The sequence below is a fragment of the Sipha flava genome, unplaced genomic scaffold (assembly GCF_003268045.1).
Source record: "Sipha flava isolate LNK unplaced genomic scaffold, YSA_version1 106_pilon_pilon, whole genome shotgun sequence".
NCBI classification, from domain to species: Eukaryota; Metazoa; Arthropoda; class Insecta; order Hemiptera; family Aphididae; genus Sipha; species Sipha flava.
In genome coordinates this window covers 866,150-890,757 of record NW_020271721.1, presented here as the reverse complement: position 1 = coordinate 890,757, position 24,608 = coordinate 866,150, and the positions used below count along the sequence as shown (strand labels likewise).

General features: G+C 28.8%; 1 protein-coding gene across 2 annotated transcripts in view; it reads right to left on the bottom strand.

The window, feature by feature from the left end:
- The window catches only part of LOC112684899 (ATP-binding cassette sub-family G member 4-like), a 51,737-nt gene extending 27,405 nt beyond the window's left edge, over positions 1-24,332 (bottom strand). Inside the window, exon 1 of one of the 2 annotated variants that reach the window (XM_025556639.1) lies at positions 24,203-24,332. The gene's annotated coding sequence lies outside the window, so the exon portion shown is untranslated. Of the gene's footprint in view, positions 1-8,094; positions 8,580-24,202 lie in introns of those variants that run through there. The other variant, XM_025556633.1, reaches the window with a different exon arrangement.
- Between the last annotated feature and the right edge of the window lie 276 nt (positions 24,333-24,608).

The following is a 24,608-nucleotide window of genomic DNA, read 5'->3' as shown; positions in this document are numbered from 1 at the left end:
TTGATTGGGTTAATGAAATGTAAGCATAAATGTGTAAGTATGTGTTGATTTCTGTGTGCGAGTTTACGAATATATTGAAAAATGAATACTTAATTTTGGTACTTTAATAACGGTACTGCATGGTGCGGTAGTCGTTAGCGAAATCATCTCCGGGTACTTGAAATGACTCGACTGTAATTTCTAATGCACGAAGGAACGTGAAGCTTAATATACAACAAGACTCGCGCGAGGCGTAGGTCTAATAATTTCAACGCGATGGTTTTTACGAGTTCTGTCCGACGGTAGGTTATGTTTAAAACGATTAAAGTATGAGCGAGTTTAAATGCAATTCAATATTACACCACACTTGTTCCGCTACTAACCACTACTTATCTAATATATTGTTAACGGTTAAAACGTTCAATAAGCCCCAGGACCAACAATAAATCTGATAAATCATAAAAAAAAAAAAAAAGATTTATCAGTTGAATATATTTTGATATATTTCTAAATTGAATGTAAATATAATATATATATATATATATTATCTACAAACATACTGTATACAGATGCAAGCATATACGTACGTCATGCACAGCTATATACATTTAATGACCTACATCTCGTGTTTTTAAAAATACTCAAATTAATTAATTACGAATAATTTGATACAAACATACGTTTCACTGATAACCAATACGAGTTTTAGACGTCTTAATGTTGTAAATAAACGCATATACTAAAATTAATTTGATTAAATTGATCGTACGACAAATTAGAATATATGCCAACTTTTATAGTTGAACTTATTGTTGAACTTATTGAAATTATTGTTTTTTATATCTGTACCCCGGAGGTAAAAGAAACCAATATTATAAGGGTGTTTTAAATTTACTCTACATTATGGAAATATTTGTATCGACAATATTTTCTTTCAGTTGGATTTAATTCTGTTGTCTTTGAAAAAATAATAATTAATATATAAATAGTTAAGAAAATAGTTTATATATAGAATAGTTATATATAGAAGCAAATAAACAAACAAATAATTGTTTAGCCTGGCGTATTATTATATTTGGAAAGTATGACCGGTTTCAAAATAAAAATTCATCGTCAGGTATAAATAAAATCAATAAAATCGCGAACAAAACATTGAATTCCGGTAATATTCTCGTCCTCAAAGTTGAGCTTGTTTGTCACTAACCATTGAAATTTTTAATATTTAATTAAAATATAGAAATCCGGAATGAATATTGTTTTTTTACTTCTGAATTAAAAATATGTTACATTATAAGACGGGTCATAATAGGAATTTTTTGAAAAATGCATTTAAAAATATGAATAAATTACCAAATTGTGAAATAATTATTTAATTTGTTTTCTTAACCCGATTCAAACAAAATAAAATTTTTTACTCCGTTATAATGCAACAATTTTACATTAATTAACGATTTTGGTTATGGTAAAATAATAATAATAATGACATATCCTCTCATATTTTACGAGATGAAATTGAAAACTCACATTCTCATTTATAGCTCTAAGCATCACTATGGTTATTTTTCTAAACTTTTATGTTTGCAGAAATGAAATAGCTCTCCACTAATTTATGACGTAGTGCAATAATTAACTTAAAATGGTCCGCGTACATAGCATTGTTCATCTGTCATTTTCTACGATTTACAACTTGTGTTATTTACCATTATTATTATTATTATTATTATTATTACAACTCGTCATATCGGTAGTATTACACGTACGTTCACACTTAAGCAAATAAACTATGACTTACGGGTTCTACAGTATATTATCGACCGTCTCCTTTCTTTTTAGCCGGGTTAGTAACCATGATAAACGTCACATAGATGTATTAACAACAATCTCGTCGTCGTGCATGTAGCACGGATATTTTGCGTAGGCAGAGAGTTCAAACATCAATAGTGATATTTCCCCTGGAATTCGCAAAGACGATGCTGAACACTGATCGTACATATTTCCACTGAAGATTTATAAATCTTAACGAATTTAATCCTACATAATAAAAATGTACGTTATTATGTGGCATTGCTTTCAAACAGAACATTGTGTTTCGCTTCATCCATTCGTAATCTGACGGGGTTACGTAAATCGCCGCAAGTAGTCATGGCGCCGTGTTCAATTGAACTTGAAAACGAAAATATTACCGAAATTCCCGGTTCGCTTCGACCAAGCTACCACTAACGTAACAACATGATATTATTATTAGTTGATTTAAACGATCATTTCGATGCAATACAGCCTATTGCAACGACGACCGCAAATAAATACATATGAGTAGTATTTTGATCGTAATTTTTATTTATTTTTTATTTATTGCGTATGATTTCCTTTGGACCGTGACTCTAACCTCTAAAGGGACTAGTGGATACCGAAAACGTTATTTATCAATTAATTTTTTTTCCAATTCCTTGCGGAACCCTCATTCACTAACTTCAGGTGTCGCGGAAAACTTGTCAAGGAACGATGCAGTAGACTCGTGATGATCCATATATATATATATATATAAATACCGACGCCCTTGATAATCCGACATATAATTTCGACCGTATCCAGCAACAATTTTGCTGTCGAATCATTCGTCAATACGCGTTTTCGTAAACAAATCTTATCGCACATCACGTTCATACCTCATAGCTTGAGCGTGACTATTTCCGTTGAATTTCATGCGCGAACAAAAACGTTTTTAAAACGAATACATTTTAATTTTTATCCGATTTCTGGTTAAACTAATCTACATTATCTCGGTACCAAGCCCGGCAGTACTATCGCACTATCAACCCTCGATATTGTAAAGCACTTGCTGTTCACGTATTCAACGAGCCTACTGGCTTTCGAACGAGCGTTTTACTACGACGAAAAATCGCGAGAAAACGCGAAATCGCAGCGCACCTGAAATCGGTTGGGAGTAGAAATCATTCTCCGTCCAGAGCAGCAAGCCCACGGCCTCATTGGTTCCGTTTCGCCGTACACTAATTTGTTGTGTACGTTGTACGCTTAAACACGACCGGAACAATACGTGTTACTTGAGACGTCAACCGTCATGTGAACAAAATAATTCCGTTGCACAGTATTAAAAACGGTTTACATCACCGCGCCCGTATCGATCTACGGAGGATTTTTCTCGTGATCGACCGATACGAAAACGTGAGAAAATTTGGTAAAAGTGAAAAAAGAAAGAAAACGGACAACAGATCGATGGGCGCTCGTCGGAGAATGTATATATGGATGATGATGGAAAAACTGAAGAGGCGACCGCGGCGCGGTATTGTTTCTCTTATATAAAAATTATTATTATTATTATAATCCTACGATTATTATATTATTCCTAAGACAATAGGCGAAAATGACCTAATATAATGATATCATCGGCGAACAGAATCGAACGATCCTTGACACGGATGTTTGTAAGCAGGAATGAAATTGTGACTTTGACGAAACGTATGGGGTATCCTTTTTACATCGATAATTTGTTTATACGACTTGCGGTACTTACTATAATATATTATAATACGAATGTACGTGTATACATTGCAGTGCACAAGGTCCTTGTGTTCAATACATCATACGTTATGTGTATTATTATAAATATTTTTTAACATTTTTTACATTCGGAATGATCGAACACGTGGATGGTCTAAGGTTAGTTAACCGGTATCGACTACATTAATTATAACATCGATTGTAATATTAATAGTTCAAAAACAGTTGAACTTCCTTTGGTACACATTTCATAATGGTAACATGTTTGTGCATCTTTATTCAACCGTTACCACTGTGATCACGGGGTTTTCTCATTGAATTAATGTATTGTATTGAACACTAAAAGATTTTAAAGCATAAACTTATGATACCCGTACACTGTAGATTTTTTTCGTGAAGTTACACTAGCTAGTCTAGCTGTCCACGCTTAGTTTAGGTAGTGTACACAGCACCTAGAGAACTCTAGCAGTTGCTTCTCTAGACTGTAATGATACGTCCAATTTCAAATTATTACAAGACTCAAGCTAGATCAACAAATTCTAGATGTAGCAAACAATTATAAGCAGTGTACACATATATATATGACACTCTAGCTAGAGTAGTCTAACTGTTCAACATGCTAAATAAACTAAATATAGTACAAATAGAGCGCAGGAAAATAACACAGCAATAATGTACCAGTAAAATGATAACCAATATTGATAAAATATTATCATATAGTTCAGTGTACAGCTGTTTTTCCAATATTGTTTTTAATATTTAAAGTTTATAAGTATAAATACGTTTTATTATTAAAAGTAATTTTTTTAAGTTATATTATTTAATATTTTCTTAAGAAGGTACGATGTATGGGATAAACAAAAAACTTATTAGTTAATAGAATTTATTTAGTCGTCTCCTGAACTTTAGAATTATTCATCAGAATAATACAGAGACAGAAAAATAAAGACTAAATGTATGGAGATCTGTTTATTTATTTATTTATTTATTTACCGTTATATAATTGCAGCTGCAACGTGTGTTCGGTCCGAAATTTTTCGTATGTAGTATTATTATCATCTATGCTCTAAATGCTCTCTCTCGAAAAATTATATACAGATGTACACAGGCCATAGACTGATCTAGTCAGATATTTCCACGCACTCCCATAGACTTCTCTGTCTAGAGCAAATTCCTTAAAATCCTTTATAATGTACATACACTGCTAGAGCAGTGTAACAAACCTAAATCTATTCTAGCAAAATTTTACTCTACATTGTATAGGTACCTTTATAAACTTATTATCAAATATCTAACAAGACTTTTTTTTATAAAAAACCATCGATAAAAAAAAAAAAAAATCCATCAACGAATACATATTCAGAAATTCCCGATGGTAAAATTGTTATAAATCAACAGATCGGATTGATGACTAATCGAAATTGAAAAATACATACAGAAGACTGCATAGATATTTCCTATACTAAGCACACAACTCTCGAATAAATTATGTTTAATAAGCTATTAATAATCAAAATAAATACACAATAATCAAAACAACCTTATAATTTTGTAGGAAATAAATTATATTGAATCACAATAAGAGGCGATTTTAAGTCATCGAATTTCTATTAAATATAGTAATATCTAACCTTCTTTTTTTATCCAAACAAAATCTAAAATCTAATTTTATTTTTCGCTTTATCACTGCTAGATTAGAAAAGAAAACAAAATGTGAACAGATTTTTTTTTATCGAATTTAGAAACATTAAACTATTTTATGCATAAGACTCGTGTATGTACGTCCGTATTAAAATCACTATAATAATGGTGTTGAAACACAACGAATGCACGTATATTTTTAGTTGTGACTAAAATCGATTGTATTAGCCACTTCAATAATGTAAAAAGTTAAAAAAAAGTTGTAAAAAGTTAAATTTGTTAAAAGTTTAAAAATTCAATGCGATGCCAAAATGTGACATAGATTATTGCATTACGCAGTACACAATACATATCTCTAAGAGAAAAAATAGTGAACGTTTGTGATTTCATCACTAAATCGTCTACATTCTGTAACCCTGTACTCTACAATTATTTTCTAATTAATTTCATCTTGTATTAAAATAGAGCTATACTCTTAAATTATCGTGAATTAAAATACCTGCAAGTAAGTGGAATTCGAGACTATTGGTTAAGAAATATTCACTATGGTGTGTTTCCATAAATTACTTATGTCCGTAAAATATTTTTAATTTTCTGTAATGAGCGATAAAACAAATATATAAAACAAAAAAAATACACGCACAGTTCAAAGATTCAAAACAGGTTTAAATATTTTGGTTTTCAAGTTTATAAATGGTTTTATTTGATTTGCGTCGCATATACTCTACGGTACTTCTGTTTAAGCGATTATCAAAAAAAAAACTAACTAACTGTATCATATTGATCAACTATTTATTAAAATAAAATTTCCAATTTATTATTTCTTATCTGTTAGTTTTCATCATTCAAAATTGAGTTCTACATTTTTGCAATAAGAAAATAAGTGTAACCTTATGATTAATCTATACCTCTTTAAAATAGCATCTTAATTTTTAAACTTTATGTGCGTTAAATCGGACTTTTTCCGAATATATTCTTTCCTATATTATATATTCACAATGGTTTATTATACGAGCACATTTTTATGACCAAGTCTTCTTTAAAAAATGTTTTCATGCCCCTTCCCCATTTACCTACACCAAATTGTAAATGCATACTATCCGCTAACAATGTAGAGTAAATTAGAACATTTTCTTTTGTAAGTTGTATTAAAAACATAAGCCCAAATGGTAAAATCTAAAAATATATCGAGTTAAAAATTGTTATAGATACGCGTTTGAAATACATAATTCTATTAATCGAATTCACCGAGAAAATGAACATGTTCTGTATAAAATAAAGTTACTGTAGAAGTCCAATTTTCAGTTAAATTAGAAATTTACGTATTCGCTATTTAAATATTGTAAATTTATTATTTTATTCAGATGTGCATAGTTACAATATGGTAAAAATGAAATAAGTGCATACAGATAGATTTTTATTGCCCGGAGGTAAACGAACAATTATTTATAATGAGTATATTTTAAAGCTATTCTTCTAATGGAGGTCATTAGAACAAAAAAATAATTTTAAGAACGTTGCATTATATCATTTTTAAATTTTACTGCTACACGGTAATATTTACGTTGACGAAAATACACGTAAGTGAGCAATCGTCTTTCAAAATGTAGTAATGCGTTGTGTAGCATAAAACGTTATCCTTTCTCGATATTTTAACAAACTTATATAGATTAGATAGTCCTCACTAAAAGCATATTATGGAATTGTATTGCATAATAAATTTAAAACGAGTTTTTTGAAAACATGATGAAAGGTATTTAGTCATATTTTTGTTTTTATTTTAAATATTAAGATAACACTAAATCTAAATTTGTTGTTTTCGTCTTTTACATAAGTAGCATGGTAAAATTTTTGTTCACAAAAATTGGACGTATAATAATAGGAAACGATTTTAGATATTATAGAATTTCAAATTAACGCTGAATAGAAGAAAAAGTAATATAAAATACGACTTACGAAGACGTCTGCTAGATTACTATGGTATATTATTATGGTTATACAATAATACACGTTAAAATGGCAGTTACGAATTTGGTTTTTGATTATATTTTAAACGTAATAATATAATTAACAAAAAATAAATGTTTTTATGAAAAGTTTTCGAAATGGTCTCAAAAAAATTACTGATATTATCTGTGCAGACAAAGTAATAGTTCTAAAAACACTTCCTAATCATATTTTATGATATATGATATTTATTTAATCATGAACGCTTATGTTACATTACGCAGGTTGATACTTTAACACCAAAAATTATATGATATTTCATAAAATATGAATTCTTCATCTTCATAGACAATAAACTACTATATTTATATCCTATAGTAATTTTTTTTTAATTTTACATTTAATATTCAACATTTAATTATTATGTTATAACATAACAATATGAAGGGCTACGGGGAAAACGATAATAGAAAAAATAAAAAAAATAAAAAAATCTAATAATTGTATCATCTTGTAATTTGTTTAAAAAGTAAAATTTATTTATTTATTAATTTTATCAAAAACGAGTTGTATAACCACAATACATTTTTTGAATTATTTCATACTTAATCTCTTAGTTTTTTGAGTTGTAAACTTTATAACTAAAATGCTTAAAGGTGTAGAAATCCTGACTATTATCATTTTTTACCGTAGCTCTTCAAATATATTTTAGTTACAAAAAATGTATCCAAATACATTTTATAAGATTTGAACATGTAAAATAAATATTATATTATTATTTCCGATGTATCGAACATCTTAGTTTCTTGAAAAAACACCACTATAATTTTAACCCACAAAACGGATCGAAAATCAAATAATCAATCATGCCAAATGGTAAAACATAGTTTAGATCATTATCGATCGTTGTATTCCAAACGTAATCATGTTGTACATGTTCATCGATAAACGATGTAATCGTAATGCAGTCGGTTCTCGCGTAAACGCGTAAAAATAAAATCACTGTACCTTGTCTGGAATTATTCGAAACAAATCGAGCAGCTATCGATGCGCATCTATATCGAAAACCGCTCGTCTCGGTGCGGCCGAGCTGTATTATTCGAACGATGATGTGTTCGTCGTGCGGAGGGACGCGCGTTCTGTACGTTTCGTTGGCCGTCCACGGACGTGCGAAAACAACGAATCTTCTTGTCGAAGCACGTAATCACGAATCAATATTATGTTTCGGATGTGTTCAAAGCTCCCGGCGATTCGTATCTGCGGTCGAGCACGGTGCCGTGCGGTTCGGAGGGACAGAGTCCGCGCAAACCGATGTCAGAACGTGCCGCGACGGACGGGGTGGCAAAAAAAAAAAATAAATAAATATGACGATAACGTTAAGTTTATTGTGGAACGGTATTACGATTATGGGGGTGAGCGTCACGAGACGGGGACCGATTGCGCGAGGAGAACGTGCGTTTCGGCAAACCGTTCGATCCGGACTGGTCGTGAGCGCGTCCGCAACACGCGATGCGTTATGGAACGCCACCGACCGTCCGCCAAGACGCTACGCGTTTCCTTGACGACGACGACACCGACTACTCTATACGTGACCGGTGATAGTCATCGTTTATCGCGACCGCGTTATAATTACGCGTATTGTATTCGTATTTTATATCCTGGACGATGACAATGTGATATTATTTTAAGCACCGGCAATGTTCGTTTTCTAATTTCTTATTATTATTATTGTTTCTCTCCTCCCCCCCCCACCCCGTTAATCGTCTAATGGTACCTATCTAATTTTTCCTTCCGTCTCGCTTCTCCGCGTACGTCATCACGATCGTTCATTTTTTACGATTAGACCTACATTACTTTCGATTTCGACATGCCCACCAGCCGTGGCGACTTTTGGTTCCTCCCCACCTCCCATTCAGAATTTCGAATTTCCTCGAAAACGGATTTTACTTTTCTGGAGGATACCGTATTTGTTCGCACAGAAACGTATACCGCGGCGAAAATAGGAAAAAGAATCGGGTACGCATAACACGCAGTTTTTAGGTACCGTACGGTTTACTTTAGGCTCGAAGTTATGTGTTTGTATTGTTTCGTTAATTAAATTTGTAGAAATAAACGTATACGCAATCGAACATGTGTACAATTAGAATATCACAAGTTATTGTAAGACTAAATAATATTTCAATTCAACAATACCTAATGTAATATGTTGCGCACGATTTGTCAATATTACACCTATAATAACTGTACAGTAAATTATATTGTATAAATAGGTAGTGGTGTAAATTGTATCCAATTTCTGGTGGTGAAGAGGCAAATTCTCAACTTATAATTTTCAACACACCAATTTTCCAATTTCTTAAGTAAAATTCTTCCCAATAAACTATATATTTTCCCATATATTTAAATAACAAATACATTTTAAATTATTTTAGCATTAAAACCTTTATTATTATAATATTAATAAAAAAAACAGTCAAGTTTTGTTTTTAGTATGCTGATTTCCTTGACTCATGAAATTATATTACAGGTATACAAATTTCAATGATTTTCTGGTGGTATAAAAACATATCTTTGCACCACCACATTATAGATGTGGTGTTGCAAGTCTCACATTTGTACCACTCAGTTTACGCCACTGTAAATAGGTATGTGCCGAATACGCCGAATGAACCTAACCACGCGTGAGCCAAGGGTGGATCCAGAGTCGAGGAACTGTGGGTCAAGCCATTTCAAGAGGCCATTTATTAGGGATGAAACTGAATTAGAAATTAATATCTTGTAAAAAAAAAAAAACACAATATACTCATAAAAGTGTATAAATATATTTATATTACATTTTAGAATTAGTGATACCACCGATAATGATATATTTACGATTAATAAATATTATCTAATTTTATCAGCGCAACAAACGTACGGAATAAAATATGATTTACTTAACTTTCTACTAAAACGATATAATTTAAAATATAAATTATGAATTGAAAAATTTTAAATTTTAAATATACATAGCATTCATTTTTTAAGTAACTCCGATGGGCCAACTGTCCAAGAGCTCAAATAAAGGTCTAAAAAGAGAGAACAATTTCCTAGAGGCCAATTTTGTCAAAAAATATTAACTGTAGGTCAACTGACCCCCTGAACCCCCCCCTGGATCCGCCCCTGGCGTGAGACAGCAGAAAAACCCATGGAAAAAAAACTATATCCATATAACTAACTTGATTAGAACATAATGCATAATTAACATAATTTTTTTTTATGATTATATAAACGTTTGTTAATTTTATTAATAAATCAATAACTTATTAAAATATAAATAAGTTATTTAAGTAAATACTTAGTATTACTTGTACTTATAAATAATAAGTAACTTATAATAATTAAATTGCAAATTTTTCATTTTTGCACCCGGGACATAGGCATCTCTATCCACCCTCCATATTACGGCCCTAGCTATAATAATATATTACAACCAATATCCAAAATACTTACAGAGTTTTATAGAATTTTATATGCGTAAAAACTGGCTCGTAACTTCAATTGTCTGTCTACTATCAAATTGAATCTTTTGCATGTACAATTTGTGAATTTTAATTTATAAAAAATTAATAAAAACTTCCGTGCGACTAAACTTGAGATCATATTGAACAAACGAGTCAGTATTACAGGTTTCCATCCAATGTCATGCCAAACGTGAGGCGTAAAAAATAGAAAAATATAATGTAAAATTAACGTCACAAAAGTATCGGTGTGCATAAATTATTTTATGACCCAGTCAGAATATACATTTGAAAAGTTATGAATATACGACGAACGTGCAAACGGACAATTTCAATTTTAAATCAGTGCAAAAAATAAATGTACACAATTTTATAATAGATTACTAATTAATTAGATTCTTGATTGCAGCAAATTCATGTAGACAAAATCATTACAGAAAAACTACAACCACACGTGAATTATTGGATAACATAAAAGTGTCATCTATTGAAATTATTGGAATATTGCATTTTATATGTGCATATTAATATAGTTCAATAACCTTAGAATTCAAAGAGCATAGGTTCTATAAACGCTAAATATGTTATGCTATTTCACCTTCAGGAAAACAAATTTCTTACAACATAAATCGTTATACTAATTATATCTTTGTACTTTTAAACGCGCATGATTAACAATGAACTTCAATAGAATGTAAGTTTTATATTTTACATCAAACATAATTGTATTTTGAAAATAATTATTTAAAAAAGTGAACATGACTCGATAATTGCATTTTAAAATATTATGTTTATATTATTTTACTTGTATTTATATTTGATGATCAATTTAACAGTGTAATTAACTTTGTAAGTTCCTATTACATTTATAATAAATATCAATATTATAGACTACAAGTTTACGACAGTAATGAAATGATATACTGTATAAGACACTAGTTTAAGTACACAATGTCTTGTATGGAAAAATCACACAAGCTACTAACGAAAATAAAAACGTACTTCAAATCAAAATTATATCTACCGTAGTCCGTAATGACTTCCAGCAATTATTAATATATTCGATTAAAAATAGAGGTGTATTATAGATATAAGTCATAAATTATTTTATGAGCAAGACAACTTTCGACGTTTTCATCGATTTTGGGAAAAAAAATATAATTTTTCAGTAATTGCTAAGTATGAAAAAACTATATTATGTTATTTTGTAATATTAATTCCAATTATTTCTAATCATTTTTTCAATAATTCGTCATTTCCTGGAATACTGACCAAATTTAATAACAATACAAATAATTTTTTATAATTTTCGTTATAAATTATTAGTTAATGAAATCTAGATAACTAATGTGTTTTCGGGGAAAAAAAAATTTGCAAGACTACAAGAGTCTTGCAGTGATGGTCTTGTTTTTGTCTTGGTCTTGCAGTTTTGGTATTGGTTTGGTCTTGTATCAAGAGTCTTGCGAGATCCCAAGACCAAGATCAATTTTGATCATCACTAAAGGCAATATACTCGTAATATTTGCTACGAAATGTCTGCGTATTATTAAATACGTAAAGGAAATCATATTATGCAGGAGATTGAATTCACATAATGTAGTTATATTATCCATGGGCATTTATGGTCTATAGAAAGTTATAAACCATATTTTTGTTTCAATATTGATCACTGAAGACAAAGTAATATATAATTACCAATGAGTGAATGAAATGCGATATTAATATCTATTTAATTTGGTTCCAACGGGGTTTTGCGTATCGCGATCGAAACGAGATATTTTTCATGTCGATCTTTGTTTTCATTCGTCCGTTTGCACGGTGAGCGTTCCAATTAAATTGATACATGATAATTATACTGTAGTATTAATTATTTCGCCGTTGATCTACCGAAACGTTTCCTAGTCCAAAATAGTCAGTGGCGTGTAATTACTAAGTTAAAATAGTGTTTTTTAGCCTTCTCGAATTAAACCTCATAATATATAGAGTACTCTGTACGGAAAACTTGAACCACCACCTCTATATAATGGCGTAAATAGTAATTTATTTTGGTGAGAGGGAAGGGAGCATTCAAATTATTTGAAATAAAAATCCGTACACATTAAATCACTTCCAAGAACATCCTAAACTCTACAAGTAATACAATTATTTATATTATAACTGGTTTATTAAATTATTAAACTATACTTAAAAATATTGTAAATATTCTGCATAGAAATTATTAGGTTAGTTATATTAGGTTTTATAAAACTATATCTAACTCCCTAGGTTCTTAAAAATATATACGTGGTAACACGTACAATATAAAAATAAAATATTTTGCAAATTATTGATAAAATAAAGTTCTGTACGGAGATCTACCATACGTAATTACACCTCTGACATATGAGGTTTCCGGGCTGTCTTATCGAATGCGTTTATGCATCAAGTGTGCTTACTCAGGATAAAAATAAATATACTTATATTTTAAAGTTGCTTCATCATTTAAATATTGTATCGTTTAATATTATGGTTTTATTTTTCAATGCCACTACACCGTTTCGGTTACTCCTCGTTTATGATCAAACAGATCCATAGAGATTGCCGCAGATAATATTAATATAGTTGTATTGCTTATTATTTTGGCGTTCATAGTATAAATTATTACTCTGTTATGGTAATTCGTTTGATGTATACAAATACTGTGGATGAAAAATTATAGTGTTCAAATTCGTACTTCTTCCAAAGGAAATGATTAATAGGCATTATAAAAAGTGGTTCGCAATTTTTAACTATAGAAGCAGCGAATATTTGTACTATCCGTCTCATCTGGTTCATGTTCTAAATAACTATCGACTAAATTTAATAAAAGTGTTTAATTTATACGTCATATCGATTAAATATTTCGATTCGATGGTAATTCTAATAATTAATTTCAATAGGATAGTTTTGAGCTGCACACATGCCCATACATCCATTCAAAATGTTATAACAGTTTACAAAGACCGTTCGTTGTTATGGCACACAGTCATATCAATATTTTAAATGTGATTATGGATTAACCATAATGTGGGGTTTGAAAAGACTGCTCATTGAGTAATTTCATTTTGTGTCTATATTTAATAGTGAAGTATGGAAAAAACAATAGGTAGGATAAATTAAATGATTTTGAAGATTTTGGGATTTAGTTTCAAAGTAAAATGTAATTAAATTTTATAAACTACTATTTAATGTAAAATAACAAGTTATCATATATATAATAATTTTAGAAATAATAAAAATTGATTTTGCATATTTTCGCATATTTTGGTAATTAAAATGCATGTTTTACAATTTTTTATTAATTCTAGCCCTAGTTATAACAATAAAGTTATAATGATGTTGACTTACTGTTTTTATTTGATTACTGATTTATTGACTAACAGTAAGCGATTCATGTAAGGCTGTAACTGCAAGGACAATTTTTATTGCTGTTAAATTACTATAATAAACGACAAATACAAGTTTTAAGAAATTGTGGTGTAAAAAAATTTTTTTTTACTTAGTCATATGATGTAAAAAAAAAAAAAAATAATTAAACTTTTTTTAAATCTTTGCATATAATTTTTATATTATTTTCAAACCAATATATAAAATAAATTAATAGTAGTTATAAAGTTATTTTTCATAAAATTATTTAATATCTCAAAGAAGTTATCTAACTGTATGTATACTTATTCTTAATCACTTTTTCTATTTTTAGATAAACATTTTAAATGCACACACTAAGATGGGATATTTTTACACTGTGTTTCTCAATATTTTTCATTCCACTCATCCCATAGATATCTTCAACAATTCACGCCTTCCTCCTCCACATTTTAAAAAAGTTGATGATTTTTTATATATTTATATTTTTGTTTTAGTTTACAATAAAAAAACAGTAGGAGCAGTTATAATAAATAATTAACATATATAAACTAAAAAAATTATAAATATTACATTTTAAAATTTTTTGGACATTCGAGATTTGAAAATCATAATATTTTCATATTAATGAAAATCATAATCGACGTCACGACCTTCAATAGAAATATTAAATATTAATTCAAATAATGATTAAATAAAATATTAATTAAATTATTAAGTTCTCGGCTTTGCCCCATAATTATTGCACAGGTTACGTATTTTATGTTCAATATAAAATAATCGATTATTATTTTAACAGGTCGTTTATTAATTTATTATAAACGTACGCAAAAACAAGTTATGCCGCGTTACCACGTTAACCGCGAACACGAACGTCATGACGTTCCGCGTCATAGCACTAAAAAACCACTATAGTTTGATGTGGCACGCGTGTTGAGGTGGGCAAATGTAAACTCCGCCACAAGTGCCTTTTTTTTACTGTAAACTCCACCAGAAAAATAAAATAGGTAAAATTGAGTTCATGTAAGCTCCGCCACTGAAAAATATAAAGTTATGTCATGTATGTAAACTAAAATTATGTGATACAATTTGAAAATATTCTAAATCTTGTACTACTCCATTAGTGTTCCTATTTATAGCATCCTGTAACACAGTCATTTTTTTTATTTCAAATTTTTTAGCTTATTTACTTGAGATATGCCATTTAGTTTTATAAAAGTATGGGATTAAAATTCGGTAAGAACTTTACTAAAAATATGAACATTCAGTTGAATTTTATCAAATGAATTTCTTAGATGACTATGATCGGATTCACAGGCAAATCCCAAAAAGAAACTGGTGGAGTTTACATATACACATTACAGATAAGAAAAAGAAACTGGGGGAGTTTACAATCGCCCGTTGAGGTGATACGTAGAAGCATCAGAAGGTGATATGACGTACAATGGGCTACATGTAAATTCTGCTCAAAAATGATAAATTTCACCTGATATAAATTGTGGGTGAAATAAGGTTCATGTAAATTCCACCCGAAAAAAACAGCAGGTAAAAATAGGTACATATAACCAGGGTAAATTCTACCCGTAAAATTTTTTTAATTAATAAACACATAACTTTTAATCAAAATATCTAAGTTAGGTCCCGAGTACTAGGGGCTAATCGCAGGTAGTATACTAGTTGGGTCCCGGATTTTATAGGTACTACACTAGTTGGATTCCGGATTTTTAAAGGTACTACACTAGTTGGGTCATGAATTATTTTAGGTAGTTCCTGAATATTTTTTGGTAATTACTACATTATACTAATATTTTTCTTTCCATTTGAACAGACTTAGGACTGTCTATGATCTATTCAGACCAAAGATATGGTTAAAAATGTTTTTATAGTTTTTTTTTTTGTTTTTTAGTTTCTTTTTCTAATACAAATTATTAGAATTGGGTTGGTAAAAATATTAAAAATATTTAATCATTACATAATATAAATAAAAATTAATGGAAAAGAAACTAAAAAACAAAAAAAAAACATTTTTAACCATACCTGTTGTCTAAATATATCATAGACAGTCATAAGTCTATCAAAATGGGATGAAAAATGTTAGTATAATATAGTAATTACCAAAAAATATTCAGGAACTAGTGTAGTACTTATAAATATTCGGGACCCAATTCAGATGCAGCCCTTCTAACATAATAAATAAATATATATTTTACATCTTAAGTATATTATTATTTTTTTCAGATTCTCTAAACTGAGCCACGTTTTCTACATAATCATCAATAGATATTTCAATATTTTTATATTTTTCATGTATGTATATTTATTTATTTATTTATTGTTTTTTTTTTTTTGAATTTCTAAGCTTATAAGATTTATTTACACTATTTAAATTTATATAATTTTCCAATTGAATTTGCTTAAATTTGTCTAAAAGTATGAGGATGATAATAATTAAAACTTCTATTAAAATGGGAATGAAATTATTCACAAGCATTAGTCATTCTGATCAAATCTGCTATAGCAACAGCACATATATTTCGAGGAAAAATTACGTTATTACATACAGAATTATTTGATAATTAATCAAAATATTGTGTTCATCTATGATCATTTAGCTTACTTAAAACTTATTAAAAAAAACTTCAAAGTAATCTAAAACAATCTTGGGCTTTAAAAATTTTTTTTCCGTCTGTGGTTGAAATTTTCAAAATTATATTTGTACCTTTATATTTTTCCAGGTGAAATTCAAACGCCCGTAAAGTTTAGTATAAGTCAACTTGATTTTTTCAATTATCAATTTGACGTTTGTAGATCAAATAAGACGTATGTGTTTTTGAGTTTTGATGCATAACACGGACAAACCGTTCTCGATTCATTAAATTAATCACCAATGATTTATTTTTTCCAACTGGCCGCGGGGCCTTTAAGTGTGCGGGGGTTTTGTACCACAGCACATCTTGCACCACCTTCAAGCCCTTTACCCCTAACCTTCGGCACTGCTTAGATGTAGTGGTCAGCTAAAGTGGCTTACGTCAAATGAATAAAAATAGTTAAATGAACGACTGGTCTAATAAACATTTTGATTAACGACAGCCATTAACTATTTTTGAATCGATATAAAAATTCTTGACCGATCACATCGCCTATAGACGTGATTTTTTTTGAGAATTATTCAATATTTGTGTAAACAATTTTGATTGCCATATATTGGGTAATTAATAATTATTATAGCGTATGCAGTTACCTCTTACGTTGAGTAAAATCATATCTCTCAGCCATTTACCAATTAATTTTTAAACGAAAATTACATTAAATTAGAAAATTCTTTACTCTAATACGCATTTATAGCAGATTTATCGATTTTATATTTTTATAACCAAAGACGCTAGTTCAAGAAATCAGGAATGAGTTTATAACACAACATATTATTAAATTCATTAATCATTGTTTAAGTGAGTTTTCCGGATAAATATATTGCATCGAGCAATTAAAAAAAGTGGATATAATATTATTTTTATTATTACGCTGTGGAGCATAAATATTATCACAAGGTTTAAAAAATATAGTTGGTAGTTTTGAGAATTTATGACCCATAACATAGTGTTGTTACTGTTTAAAAAAATATGATTATTTTAAATATACAATTTGTAATACTTTTAGAAAAATTAAAATAAAAATAACTTACAATTTTAACGTTTTATTGTGTATTCCTCAATGCTATAGACGTACCAAATAGCAATTGCAATTGACCAATAATTATAGAAGATTTATATAAGAAATACGCATTCTATTGCAAAAATTGTGTTTTTAAATTACCATCATGAATATCACTGTAATTTAAAAAATAACATGTTTAGAAAAAAAAAAAGGTTTACAGCTTATGCGCTTTATAGGATAATAGAGATATATTTTCAAGGACAAAAACGTTTGCTAATTACAACTGATTTAAAGAGGAAATGTTTTTTACAAACAAAAATTACTTGAAATTGTAATAATTTTTGTTTATTGATACATCTTGAAGTTGATAAAAATCGTAAAAAATATTTTACCAGGAACTTTTACATCGCAATAACTGCATACTTCCTGCAAACTGGCAATTTGTACATGTTTAAGGACATATTGTTTTAAACCGCACAGTTTCAAACAATAATCATACAATTACACCATTAAATAATATACTTACACATTATTACTTTTGTTTAGAGAATTATTTTATAGGATCCAATAATCCAAAACCATACCGATACTCAAAATGTATTATAATAATGTATTACAAAATTATTTAAAAAACAATTATATTGAATTACAAAATTGAATTTATTATTCTGCAGTAAGTATACTAGTATACTTAGTTATACCATACCAAACTAATTTCACTATAAAATATGTGTAACTTCAAATTTGAAATAATTTTATTTGCTTTTTGTTTGATGTAAAAGTTAATGATCCCGGTCATTCGTAAAAACGCTATTAATAATTTATATGAATATATTTATATTTATATATTATGAACAATTCGACAGATAATTATACTAATGATTGAAAAAAAAAAACAGAATCAGCGTAGTCGAATTACTACATGGAGATCATGGGTTACTACAACAGGATGTGATAAGTTTGTGATCCGCAGACCTGAAGACAACTCAAATCACTGGGTAAACTCGAGCCCGTTTTTTTTCAGATAAAACTAATTGTTGGTTAAATTCGTTCCAAATATTCCCAGGTCTTGTCATATCTGATTGATACTTTAACTATATTGTATATATAGTATTTATTTAAATTTTTTTTTTGAGAACCGTTTAGTATTACCAAGAAAACACGACGATGATATAAATTGCTTGAAGTTTTTCCATCCCGGGAACATAATTTTCCAGTTAACACACTACACATATTATTTTAATTAAACGGCCTAGCGCAGTTATCATTTGTTATTTTACGTTTGGTGACGGTGGTCACGCATTGTTGTCCAAGTAATTCGTCGCTAATAATATCGTGGCCATGAGAATCATTTTTCTCCAGAATAATGTGATTTATTCTGGAAGTTATTAACAAAGCTTCTTATCTACACATCGCCATTTTATTTCTCTTTAAACTAAAGGACGATCAACTGTTGAACATTTAAGACTAACTGCTGTTGTTTACATTGTGGATCAACTACACGTGCCATCATCACGATTTCGCGACTAGTAATAAAACGTAATTTCAAAATTCCGACATGAAAACGAAATCATTTACCTAATGAATTGTAAATTATGTGATAAAACTATAGGACCGATTTAGCAGTCGACCATTTCTGTTATCCAAAATTTCCGGGCCGACAAAAAATAAAAAGTAATCACGGGCTCAGTTTAGATCCTACTAAAATCATTCGAGAGCGCGCCAATTGAATATTAATATACATACCAGACTTCCATGAATACACCGCGAATAATTCAAGATAAAAGCAGCTCTTCAACAACTAAATCTGACCGTTTTTATTGTAACTACTGTAATTGAATACTTATTACAGTACACAGTCCGTTCACGTATACTACATGAACTTACTATTATCCGACCTGAATTTGCTCATGTGGTTTTCAATATCAACAGCATGGGGGTATATAGATAAAACGAAATAATAATATTGTCCTTATCTGACCGGTTTCTTCGAATATCAATTTGTTTTTAAACCGCGGTTTTAATTTTGATCCATAGAGAATATCATAATGTTATACATTCAACGAGCTTGTTTATAATATTTCTACGCGTCGACAATGGGTCAAGGAGAGACTAAAATTGATTTCCTTCAAAATGTAGCGTGGATGAAAATAGTTCAAAATTATAGTGGTTATACATCGACAATATTATCCATAACGTGAATAATTTGAAAAAGATTTTTATATGTAAACACTATACCAATAGTTTGTAACGAATATTTTCCCTGTACTCGATTAACATTTTGAATCCACAATTTTCACTCTATTTTTAAATAAATTTCATTTGTTTAATCTAATAAATAATTAGTCATAACCAGTGACGGACGCAGGAAAAAATTTAAGGGGGGATAGTTTGAAAAATAAGAATAATTACCGTTATTTTGAAATAATTATTTATTGTATTTTTATAATTTATAACAATTATAAAATCAAATTCATCTGCTTCGGTGTTTTCACCATAATATCCAAGATATCTCCATGTTTCTATTTATGTTTAATAATGCTAACCCATTCAATCGGTTCTCCGCCGTCTTGTTTCGTAAATATGTTTTTAATCTACGAAGATAAGAGAACGATCGTTCACTCGAAGGAACTGAAACGAGAAGTGTTGCTTCAATTTGCAAAAGTCGATGTATAGACTGGTATAATGTAGATCTACAACATTTTAAAACTAAGCAAAAAAAACATGAAAAAAAAGATAGCGGTGAAATGATCGCGACGAAACGAACTAAACGTATTATTTTTACGAAGTATTGTCATCGTACAATTTCAAACTTTTGAGCTATAAGTACCAATACCTTTGAGAACGTTTGGAAAATTACATATTACAACAGATACACTTATCTTACTAAAAAATTTGAAATTATTTATTTTCTAACATATTTTAATTGTTTTTTAACAATTCATTTTTTTTAAGGTACATAAGATTGAATATTTATGTTTGAAATTAATCCCCCGTTCATTTGAGGGGAAGGGGGTTTGAACACCTGAAATCCCTCCCTGCGTCCGCCACTGGTCATAACCAATAATTTATGAGCGATTTATAAACACAAGGGTAAAATAATAACGCACATTAAACAATGTATGCATGATACCAGATACCATATACCAGATGTTAACATGAAATCGTTGTACGAGTATTTCATTAAATGTATACTTATATTTTAGTTTCAAATCAATATTTTTACACAATCTAGGCGTGGAGAGATTATTGTTCATATATAATATCTGTATATATAAAACAGTAAGCTGATTGACTACTATGCGCTTATTTTAATGATTTTAAGTGCTATAAGTCCCGAGCCCTAATAATGACTAGCAAAATTTGTATGGAAGACCAAATATACAATTATATTGCAGAAGCAAGAGGATAGATATGCAGGGCAGATTGAAGAACTATAGAAGAAGGCAGATTGAAAAACTATAAAATGAATTACAGAAGGAAGAATTGTTAGGAAAAAACCTGTATAAAGACCTCGAACCAGATGGAAAGATGTAATAAAAAAATATTTAATAATGATGGCCCACATGATCCGCTAAGGTATTAAAAAGAAGTTAACATTTTTAATTTGCACGAATAATTCCTTGATGCGAATTTAAATTATAAATTATAACTTGTGAATTTAATGCTCATATGAATTATGGCATATAAATACATATTTTCATGAATTCATCATTTTAATGCCTTTTTTTCATGTTTTAATAAAATTTCTGATTTTAACGGCCAATTTAAAACGTTATTAACAAATGTTTTGTTTAAGTGGATATTATTTCAAATTTTGCCCAAATATTCGTTATACTACTCTAATCGATGGTAATGGCAGAAGAAGTTCACTATTTAATTTCAGAATATATATTTGAGTATCCATACCAGTGAGCTTAAATTTAATTGTTCATAAATAGTTTTAAATATCTAAATAATCTAGATAGCTATCATCAATTATGTCTATGATTTTTTTTTTCTTTTCAACAAAACTTATGTAATTTGTTACATTCCATATGTGTAATGAAAACTAAACTCTTAGTATGTTCTTGATCAATTAAACGAGAGAGGAGTTTCAGGTAATATCATTCGTTTTAGATCAATCTCTTTGTGTTGTACATTCAAACATAACGACTAAAAAACCTTGATGTTTTGTGTTATGCAACAAATCAACCAAACTCTTAAACAAAATAAACGTCTGTTTTTATTATTTACTTTGAAACATACCAGCGGGTCACTATTCTATTAGATTAATTTATTAAGACAATACGAATTCTATGTAATGGTATCATAAACTGTACAAGGTTACTTTTATTTTTCTTCCCATTTTATTTAAACTAGTTATGTCCAACAAATTAAAACTAAGATAACCTTAACTCAACTACTATATCCACACGAGGCCCTCATCATTTAACATCTTATTTACTGAACTCATTGTGTACTGCAGTGTTTTAATTATATTCACATCATAGTATATTTATGTAGCATAGATGTTGTAGTGTAAATAGTTATAAAAAAAACTATCATTCGTACGAACGCATACAACTATCATAATATATTTTGTGTAATAATTTTAAATAAATCTATTTTTTATTTATGTGCAATTAGAAATAAACATTTTAAAATATAACAGCAATTATATATATACTCGATCATGAAATACTTTTTTTTTTTTATTAATCTTGAAATTTTATAATTTCTGCTTCTACATTTATGGACATAAGCAATTACATTTGATGACTACCTATATTAGGTTCAATATTTTTAGTAATTTGAAAAATACTTTTAAGAAACAAAGAAAACCCAATAAATAACTAAATCAATTTTAACATATGAATTTTACATTTAAAACGTTTAATTTGAATCTATTGTGTTCTATTAATGCCGATGACAATTAATAAGTGAATTCCACGATTTATTACATTATTCATCTTGATTATTGTAATAAATTATTATTTATATTTTTTTAATTGTTTTATCATTTTTATGAAAGGAATTTGTAATATTAATCATAGAATCGTTTATTTATTTGAATAGCGACTACCCACACACTATTTTTAATAAAACATAATGAAACATTGAAAGATTCAAAAGTTCCTATAAAATAAATTGTAAGTATTGTTTATAATAAGGAAAAAATTAACTCGTTTTGGATACAGCTCATTCGTACCAAATTTACCTGCGTAAACATTTTTCATTTTAACTTGGTTTAATTCAAAAATTTTAAAGACGTCTTGTCTGTAACGTATAATAATATTATTTTTATAATAATATAAATAACTTATTTAATAGTTGCATTTAATTACAATTAAGATCAGGATAATTTGTAAAAAAATCGTTATTTATATTCTATTGTGTTTTATGTACTAAAATTATTTTGATTGATTTTTTTTAAAAAAAGCCATTCTATTAACTATAATTTAAACAAAACTGTATTGATTATTATTATTATTATTATTATTGATTATTATTTGAGAAAAAATATATTAGTATATTATAATTAATAGTTTTGCCCAAATGAGCTATCGAAAAACTCAAACATATTATTTTTCTTGGTACAAATGGGCTATTCCCATTTTATATGTTTAATCTGCTGATGTTATATGTAAACTGATGATATATCCTAAAATAGCGGTTCCCAAACTTTTTTTTCCGCGGCACTTTTTTTTGGACCCAATTTAACCACGGTACCCTGCGATAAATAATATGAAAGAAAGAACAAAAAAAAAAAATACTCATAGATATCCAATTTTATTAATTTTATTAAAATTTAATTTAACTATAAATTAATGCATTTTTAAACTTAAAAAATAAATAAATAAAAATTATTTTTATTATGATTATAATTATTACATAAAAATATTATAAAGTTAAAATGAGAATGTTCGAATATAGAATATATTATATAATAATAGAGAATATTACATTATTTACTTTTTGCTTTAAAAATTCTATAAAATTTAAACTATTTGTTATGATTACGGTGCTCTTAGAAAGTGCTCGCTTAACCCCTAGGGCACCGTGGTGCACAGTTTGAGAACCACTGTCCTAAAATAATTCTCATACTTGATTTCAAAATCTTACTAATATAATAAGTATGACAGACTATATGATACATCATACAGTCTATATCAGTATGACTATAAATAAATGCTTAGCCTGAAGTATTATTATATTTGTAATACACAACCGTTTTCGAATTAAATTTTTTAAATGTTTTAAATTCTTATTTTCATTAATTTTATACATATCTGATAATGGTTGTATAAGTCGAACCCGGTCGTACATTACACATATATAATACTCCAGGCTTTTATTTCTATATGTAAGCTTATGAATAATATATAAATAATGTATTTAAATTTTTTATAATAATTTTTGTTGGACGACGTTTTACGAGTAGCTTACGTGTTTGGTATAGTCAGTGATTACAATTATTACGCTTCCATAAGATTATATAAAATATTGGACGAACATGACTTGTGGAACTATAAATACATTTTAACAACACGTAGTGATGCAAAAATGTGAAAAATTATTTTCGTAATTACTCTTACCTGATGTGAAGGTACTGCAATTCCGATTTGCTACACTGCAATAATTGAATAGAAACGCATCCAAATAATAAATTTAATTAGGTAGTACAAACGTAACAACAATAGTATTTATAGTTGATAAAATAATCGAACGACGGTTTGCAAATCAGAAACTAGATGCGAGTAGGTACTTGAGCAATGTGCGACGACCGGGATAATCGTACAAAATTGTTCAGCCCGGTAAAATAAAAAGGTAGTTACAGCAAACAACCGAATAACATAATCGCAATGAAAATACAAGGTTAAGGACACGCCGAGGGAAAAATTTCCCATATAATTAGGTATAAGGAGGTAGAGCTATACGGCATGTTAAAAAACTAGACGAAGAGATATAATCGTATACAAATATTAAGTATTTACACCGTGA